We start from the raw sequence: 8,875 nt of genomic DNA, 5'->3' as shown, positions 1-8,875 counted from the left end.
TGATGTATATTTTGAATTGTACGCAGTTATATAGCATGTGCTATTAGCAAGCTGAGTTAGTTCACTAGTAATCCTAATCAAACTCACTGGATGGCAATGAAACGTGTGCTAGTGTATCTGAAACATACACAACACTATGCATTGCATTATAATAAATATTCTGTCATGATTGAAGGATATAGTGATGCAAATTGGATCATCGAGTCAAATGAAGTAAAATTAACGAGTGGGTATATGTTTACACTTGATGGAGGATCAATCTCTTGGAAATCATCTAGACAGACATCTTTCATTTTCTCTAAAATGGAATCTAAATTTATTTCCTTATATAAGGCCGGTGAAGAAGCTGAATAACTCCAGAATTTCCTAGAGGACATTCCATTTTGGCCCAAACTTGTGGGACCTATGTGCATACATTGTGATAGTCAAACAATAATAGGTAGGGCAAAGAGCGTCATGTACATGGGAAATCTCATCATATATGATCGAGACAAAATATCGTAAGATAACTACTCTCTAGTGGAATGATTACAATTGACTATGTAAATTCAAGAGATAATGTGTCATATCCATTAACTAAAAGCATAGTGAGAGAGTCAGCTGAAAGATCATCTAAGGGAATGGGTTTACGGCTTAGGACAAGTTATCATGGCGGTAACTCTACCTAGCAGACCAAAGATCCTAAAAGCTAGATTTAAGGAGAGAACAAACTTGTGACTGACGGTTCAACATTTTTAATTAAATCAATATATTCTCATGATGAAGACAATTTTCAGGAACAATGTTAAAACATTAAGGCTTGTTAATGAGTTAATAAAGCTTAAATTTTTCAATGATTTGCTAAGTTTGGCAGATTTGACCAAATAGTGTATCTACACGATGAGACGGTTAGAAATCACCTATGTGAGTGTGAAGTGTAAGACGTTTCAAAGAGAATTATTGTAAAAAGCCTATTTTTTATACACTTATGAAACCAGGAGGTGTTCATGGATTAACTGAACACTATCGTAAGAACCATAAACAGTAAAGGGTTGATTGTGTGACAGATGGTTGTGTCACGACCCGAGCCTACACCCTAGATGTGGCCGGAACTCAAGAACCATTGTTGGTCCCCAAACAAACCCTCATCCTAGCTGACTAAAAGCAGAAAACAGATTCAAGCATACAAAAGCTTAAAATTGAATAAAATTCATGAAACTTAAACACAAGCTTTAACTTAAAAGAAAACTGAATAAAAATAAATTATTCAACTCGCCATAAAATAGGCAACTTAAGTCTTTAAAACATTTAATAAAATAAATTATACAGACTTCTCAACCATATTGACTATCTATGTAGCCTCTAACTGATAACGATGGAAGTTGAGACAAGACCCACGACATCCTGACTGAACTGAAAAGTAAATAAAATCCTCTAGAAGCAAGGAGGCTCACCATAGCTAACTCGAACTCTCGAATGTATCAACAAAGCTCATGTTGATGATCGTGAATACCTGTGTCTGCATCATGAGAAGATGCAGGCCAAATGGCTCAGTACGTGGAATGTACGAGCATGTAAGAGGAATTCTAAAGCATATCGTAAGCTTGAAAAGAATCTGAAAGAAATTGAAGAATTTACCTGGCTCAACTCAACTCAACATAACTGAACTCATTTCATTATAAAGCAATTTAAATCAAGTGCAATATAAAGAAATAGAAAACTGTTTAAAACATGTTGTCAACTCATAATGATAAAATCATAAAAGACATATAATGATTCCTCTCAAAGTCTACTTGTGCAATGCATGAATGAAGTCACATACCCCCATCCATACTAAGCAGAACCCCTTGAGAAACCATGCAATTACTGATGTGGGAGTTTCTCTAACCGACAACCATCACTTAAGAACTATAGTGATAATACAACGTTATTAGCCCCACGCTGCCCGGGCCATCCTATACCTTGTCATGGTATAAGACCTGAACTACTAAGTGGATCCACTAGTCTATTGTGAAAAGGATTCATCTAAAAAGTATGACCCTTTCCTACCCATGATGGCTACATGGTTTATGGAGACTTGAGCTAATGTAAACTCGCATTCCCATATCGGTGCTCAATACTACTCCCAAAAATATAATATTAGCTCTTATGTTTAAAAACATACTTCTTTTGTAATTTGAGATTAGTGCTCAACTTAGCTCAAAGGCTATCTTGAAAATCTCAGTTTCCCTGCTTGCTTCATTTAGAAAGCTATTACTCTTTTCTGAAAACTAGCTCGAAGGCTCTTTGGAAATCTCAGTTTCCGTTCTTATTTAAATGTGAAAACATTTTAAATCTCTTTGGGAATACGTAGTCCCCATATACTTTTTGAAGAAAAGAACTTCAAGCTTTACTCTTTACTCAACTCAAAACTTAAGTCTTAAAACAAAGTTAAAACGTTTGTAAAAGACTTCTTAAAATTGGTTCATGGCGAATTATGGACATGAACGACTCAATACAAGGTTTTCAATAACCATAGATAGAACTCAAATACTTGAAACTCAAGAACTTCAATGATACTACTAATTTCAAGAATGCTCAACTCAGAAGGTTCATGCGGAATTATGAGCATGAACTACTCAACTCAAGGACTCAAAGATACCTCTCATCTCAAGATTGTTCGACTTGTGATGTTCATACGGAATTATGGGCATGAACAACTCAACTCATGGACTTCATGGGTAATAGGTAATAGTCCCATGATTAGGATTATAATCTTGAAAGGGTTAGGAACTCGATACTCAAGACTTAGAACTTGAAGATACTACTCCTTTCGAAGATACTAAACTGATGGAGTTCATGCGGAAGTTATGGGCATGAACGAGTTGACTCAAGGGTCAAAATATCAGTAAAGAACTCAGGTATACGACTCTTCTTATTCTCATACTTACTTCTCAAAAACTTAACTCAAATCGATGGTGGATCTCAAAGGATTCACAATTGAACTCAAAGATTTTCTTGAGCTCTACTCTTAACTCTCTCTTGAATGTGAATTATGAATTCAAGAGTTATGGTTCATGATATGAAGGATTTAATAATGATAAAGTAGACTCGTGAATACATTCTCGTCACTCGTACTCACTTGCTCGAGTCTTGAAACAAGTTATTAGAAATTGCAGAAGACTCCTTAAAAACTTAACTCTTAACTCTACCTTGAACTTGAATTATGGATTCAAGGTTGTGATTTGTGATAGGAAAGATCTCATGATGTTTAGGATTGATTTTACATAGTTAAACATGAGAAAAGACTGAAAAATCAATATTTGAGGGTGGGTCCGCGATGCGGAGAGGATTTTAAAATTTTGTTTGAAAACGTCTTTTGAGGCAGAACACCCCGTGTCAGCTCCGCGGCGCGAAGCAGAAATTTTCAAAACTGGGGAATGGGGAGCAACGCGGGGGCAGGTTCAAATCTCGACCGACGAAATTACTTATTTATTTTCGAACCCCAATCACCTAACTTCGATTCTTTTTCTCAATCTCTCTTTAGATTTAGATATCCAGCACAAGAACACAAGAATCTAACTCTAACAACTCTATAAATCGAACAATATCCTCAAGAACTCCTGAATCTCATCCCAATTCAAGAACGAAAGCAATTTCATGAATACATATCAAGAACACCAAAGCTTCAACTTTCTAGAACGAACTTAACACTGAAATTAACATGATTGGTGTGTGGGTGAACAAACCCAACACTATGGAAGCTTACATACCTGAAAGAACTATCCTCTTGAAGCAACTTGAAGGGAAACCTTTGAAGAAGAACCCTAGCCTTAGCTTTTCTTGATTTTCTTGAGCGTAGAATCTTTGAAGTGAATGAGAGGGTTTTGATTTAAGAAAAATGATTTTCTACACGTTTAGGGCAATTTAGATGACCTCCTAAGGGTTTTTAGGACTAAAATACCCTTAAAGAAATAATTAAAATTAGCTGGGAGTCGGAAAGATATTTCACTAGGCAGTGAGGTCCGTGTTAGCTCCGCGTCGCGGGGCTATCGCGTAGCTGCTGCCAGGTTTGTGCGACGTTAGTAAATCCATCATAACGTTTTACTCAGAGCTCGGAATTTAGCAAACTCAGAGGCATTGGAAAGAGGACTCGAAGGGCTTTTATTTTCTATCTTTAATATCACCTAACTCATCTTGTACTAGGAGTTATGGTCGTTTGAAGTTGACCCAAAAGTTAAGAATAACTTGAATGTTTTTTTCTTAAGTTCTTCTTGGAACTCAAGGTGCTACACCTAGTGACCTTAATACTCAAGAAATTTTAAATTCCTTGCAACAATCTCACTCACTCCGAAGAACGGTTCGAGTCCTAGCTCAAAAAAATTCTGGGGTGTTACAGGTTGTCTAGGTATACACTAAAGCTCGACGGATCAAAGATATCACATCTACTGATTGACCGAGTATATCCGACATATATTCACTGCAGAAAGTTCAATGAAAAACCTACTCATCCAGATGTAATTAATCCTTGCTTGTAAAGTACACACTCGTCCGTGCATTCCTTTATGTTATAACTATTCCCTATTAATGTGAGGGATTGTTGGGTATATAGTAAGAATTATTGGAAAATGAAGGGAAGATAAAAAGAGGAATTTGAAAAGTTCTCTTATGCTTTAGTAAGAAAAAAACATTTCTCCCTCACTGGTGGTGGAAAGAAAAGTTAAAGTGTTTAAATAGAGAAACACTTCTACTAGTTGTTAAAAGGGTTGGAAAAAATGACCCCCTCACGTCGTCATTATTGTCGCTCACTCGGCTCGGCTTCTGCTTTGGCTTTGGAAAATGATCGATCGAGAGATTATTTTTTGGACAAAGTTTGTTTTAATTATTTAGTTAATTAATTAAATTAAATTAAATGGCTGAAATTGTAACACCTCGGTATTTGAAAGAGCTAAATTTAGAAAGAAATAATTTGGAAAGAGCCAAATCTGAAATTTTACAAGTTATGCTTAAGTTGTGAATTTTGGGTTAATTCAAACGACCATAACTTTCAGTACATGATGAGTTAGGTGGTCCATAAGATAACAAATGAAAGGTCTTTGAATCCTCTTTCCAAAGACACCGAGTCTGCTAAATTTTGAGCTCGTATAATGGAGATATGCCTGTTTGAAGTCAGCCTGTCCAGTTAAATAAAGTTACCCGAATTAGTGAGGGGTATTTTGGTCTTTTCCTTACCCCATCTGATTAAAACGAATTTAGTAAATATTTTGGGGTCAAATCTGATTTGGGTCAGTTTTACAATCCTAATTTACTCTTAGGGTTATGAGAGGAGTTCAAGAAGAGGGAAAGAGGAGAAAAGGAAGAACGATCAAGGTTAATCGAGGATTTGTTTCATCAAATCGAGGTATGTAAGTTTTCATAGTGTTGGATTAGTCCACCCACACGCCAATCATGATTTACATATTTGAAGTGGCCCATAAAGATTGATGAATTTAAGTTCTTGGTAAGTATTCGCGAAGTATTGCTTTCGTTCTTGAATTATGATGGGTTTGATGAGTTTTTAGGATAAACGTATGAGTTTGAGGCTTGTGTTTTAGTAGATTCTCGTGTTGAGTGATTGAATCTAAGGAATACTTGAGAAAAGAAATTGATTCTAGATGAATTAAGGTCAGAAAACGAGAAGAAAAATTTTTCTGGAAGTTCTGGGAAGCGGCTAGGGCAGTACGCCCCCGATGCGCCAGAAGGTCTAGGGTGGCACGCCCCTGATGCGCTAGAAGGTCTAGGGTGGCGCGCCCCCAATGCGCCAGAAGGTCTGGGGTAGTGCGCCTACAATGCGCCAGAAGGTCTGGGGCGGAGCCCCCCCTATCCGATAGAAGGTCTGGGCCGGTGCGCCACCAGTGCGCCAGAAACCAGTCTCTAAAGTTCAGGGGTTGGCGCCCCATGCCAACAGTGCGGTAGGGTCACCTGCCCCCACCTTCTTTCCATCGTTTGCTCCGTGTTAATCCTTTTAAAGTGTACCTTTACTTCATATCAATTCTAACTACTAAAACTACATCTAAACATCAAGAGATCATTCATAACATGAATCACAAACCTTTAATCAATAATTCAAATTCAAGGTAGAGTAAAGAGTAAAGTCTTGATAGTTTTTTCGAGACTTTTTGAGAAGTCTTTTACAATCTTTTAAATTTCTTTTAAGACTTGAGTACTTGTGTTTGAGGAAGATTAGAGTTGAATTTCATTTTTTAAAAATGAATATATGGGGACTAAGCATTCCAAAGAGTAAATGTTTTTACATTTAACAAAAAAGGAAACACCGATTTCCAAAAGAGTTCATGAGGAGTTTTGAGTATTATCTCTTTTGAGAGAAACCTTATGAGTAATATTCTTGTCACGACCCATGGGTACACCCTAGATGTAACATGGTGTACTTGACCCCGAAGACGTCTGATAAAACCCCTTAGCATATCATAACATAAGATCATCGAAAAGTGCACAAAATTTAAAACATTTTTCATACAATCAAAGTCTTTATAAAATTAAAGCGGAAGTCTTACTACATTTGTCTCAAACCATCTATAACAACTTTGAATAACTCTTGGGGCACATCCCATACTATAGTCTCAAAATATAAAAGAAAGACATAAAGGAAATGGTGGTTTTATCCTCGATGCTATGGGGACTCACCTATCTTCAACTCCTTGCTCTTCTAGAAACCTATCCTCAAGAATGGACCTCAAATCACCGAACCCTACATTTGATGAGAATGTAGGCAAGAGTATGCGTTAGTACAAAAGTAAAAAATATGATAGCTAGCATAACATCATCAGAGTATAACATAAGGGTTAGTCAACATAAGACATAATCCATAAGCATAAGAGATACTTCATGAAACATAAATTATAAGCATAATAGACAATATCATAATCATAAGCAAAGTCTCCAACATAAGCATCATATAAGCATTATTCCACCCTTAGTCCTTCATATCATAAGAGAAATACTTCTCAAGTAACCTCAAAGAATACTTGTGCAATGCATGGATAGGACCCCATACTCCATAATCCTGTTCATGCTAAGTACCCCCCCCCCTTTGACCATCATAATCATATTAACCATCTTATGGTCTCATCCTTAGCTTAATTCTCATAACCAAGGGAATCTCTCCCCTTTAGTCAATCATAACATAACAAGAACGGAAACTATAGCACAATCTTATCTAAACATACATCATATAAGAGAACACTTTCTTAGGTAACCTTTGGTCATACTTGTGCAATGCATAAATAAGACCCTATAATCCTATCCATGCTAAGTACCACTTTTAGTTCCTCATACTGTTACTTCTTGATTTGGAGACTAGTCCCTCTTTTAAAGACATTGGAACCCTAGGAGATACTTCTTTCAGCACATCTTAGTCCCTCTTCTTTACTTTTGAACACTATGAAATACTTACTCAAGCATATCTAAGTTCATTATGTATGAACACTTGCAGATACTTCTTTAAGCATATCTTAGTCATTATTAACTTGGAACACTTTGAGATACTTCTTCAAATATGTCTTAGTTCCATAATAATCTTGTACTAGTTGTGAAAATATCCTTAACCGACATAGGACCACATGAGTTATCACATGATACCCTCCGATGTTACCCATACCAAGAAGGGTTGGTCTACTTGCCTAGGGTAGAACCGGTTTGTTAGCTTAGTTGGACCCGCTAGCTAACTTTCCTACAAGGCATGTAGTTATGTGATACGGATACTTCTACTAGGAATCATGCACTCCACTTGTGTGGGACTCCATATCTTGAGATATACTTTGGGAAACTAGGTCTCTACTTGTGAGAGTTCCCATCTTGGAAGCCGGACTCAACTAGATAAAAGCTTCCATCTCATTACAATATCCACTCGGTGCTAGGCATACATTCCACAAGATAACTTATTAAGTCTTACTTAATTCATGACTCATGGAGGGATGTCCTTGACAACCAATCCATGTTTCAAGTGCTTTTATCACTTTATGCATTTAAACATTCTTAATTCAACATATTAGCTTTACTCTCAAAGCCCTAACAATGAACACTCATGACTACAAGCCTTACTCTCAAATCTTTACTTCTTACCATCATCATTCATACCTAGATTTCAAGGCATTCTAATCACATTCTTCATTCCCGAGTGATTCTTAGTCATAACTCATCATAAAGGTTCAACTTCAAGTTTTACTAGTAATGGTCCATAATATATACTATAATCTAATTCAATTCATGTCTATATTCTTTTATTCTTGAAAAATTATTATACAAGTCATTAATTCTAGAATATCATCTATAAATCCTCAATTTCACCTTTCATGGCATAAATCCACATTACTACAATTTCATCAATTAGACTAGGGTTAACCATGGAAAACATATAATATCATGATTCAGTACTAAAACAACCATAAACAAGTGCTATCCACTCAATTGGATTCATACTTAACACTACCCACAATATAGGAAGAAACCCTAGCTAGAATTGGGGTTCATCTTCACAATTGAGGGAAACCTAGGGGGCTACATGGATGGAAACATCCATGGATGAATAAGCTATCATACCTTGATTATAAAGCCCTCACAATGCTTGCATCAATTGAGGAATTTTCCCTAACTTGCTTATCTTCTTCTTCCTCTTCTTTGCTTCCTAGAGAAAGAAATTCTTGGAGCGAATTAGGTGTCTTTACTGAACTGAAAATAATGATTTAGAATCCCTTAATTAATGGCATAATAGCTTTATATAGGCGTCTAATTAATAATAAAATGATACCACTTTATAACAAATTAATTCTAGAAAGTTCCCTTAACCCCCAACTTAAATCGACATAACTCCAAGGCTGCCTCACCCACGAGACCCCGACCCACGGACCGTGCTGGTCCT

The sequence above is a fragment of the Solanum stenotomum genome, chromosome 9, assembly GCF_019186545.1.
Source record: "Solanum stenotomum isolate F172 chromosome 9, ASM1918654v1, whole genome shotgun sequence".
Classification (NCBI taxonomy): domain Eukaryota; kingdom Viridiplantae; phylum Streptophyta; class Magnoliopsida; order Solanales; family Solanaceae; genus Solanum; species Solanum stenotomum.
The sequence above is the reverse complement of the archived record's forward strand: the minus strand, read 5'-3'. Positions refer to the sequence as shown.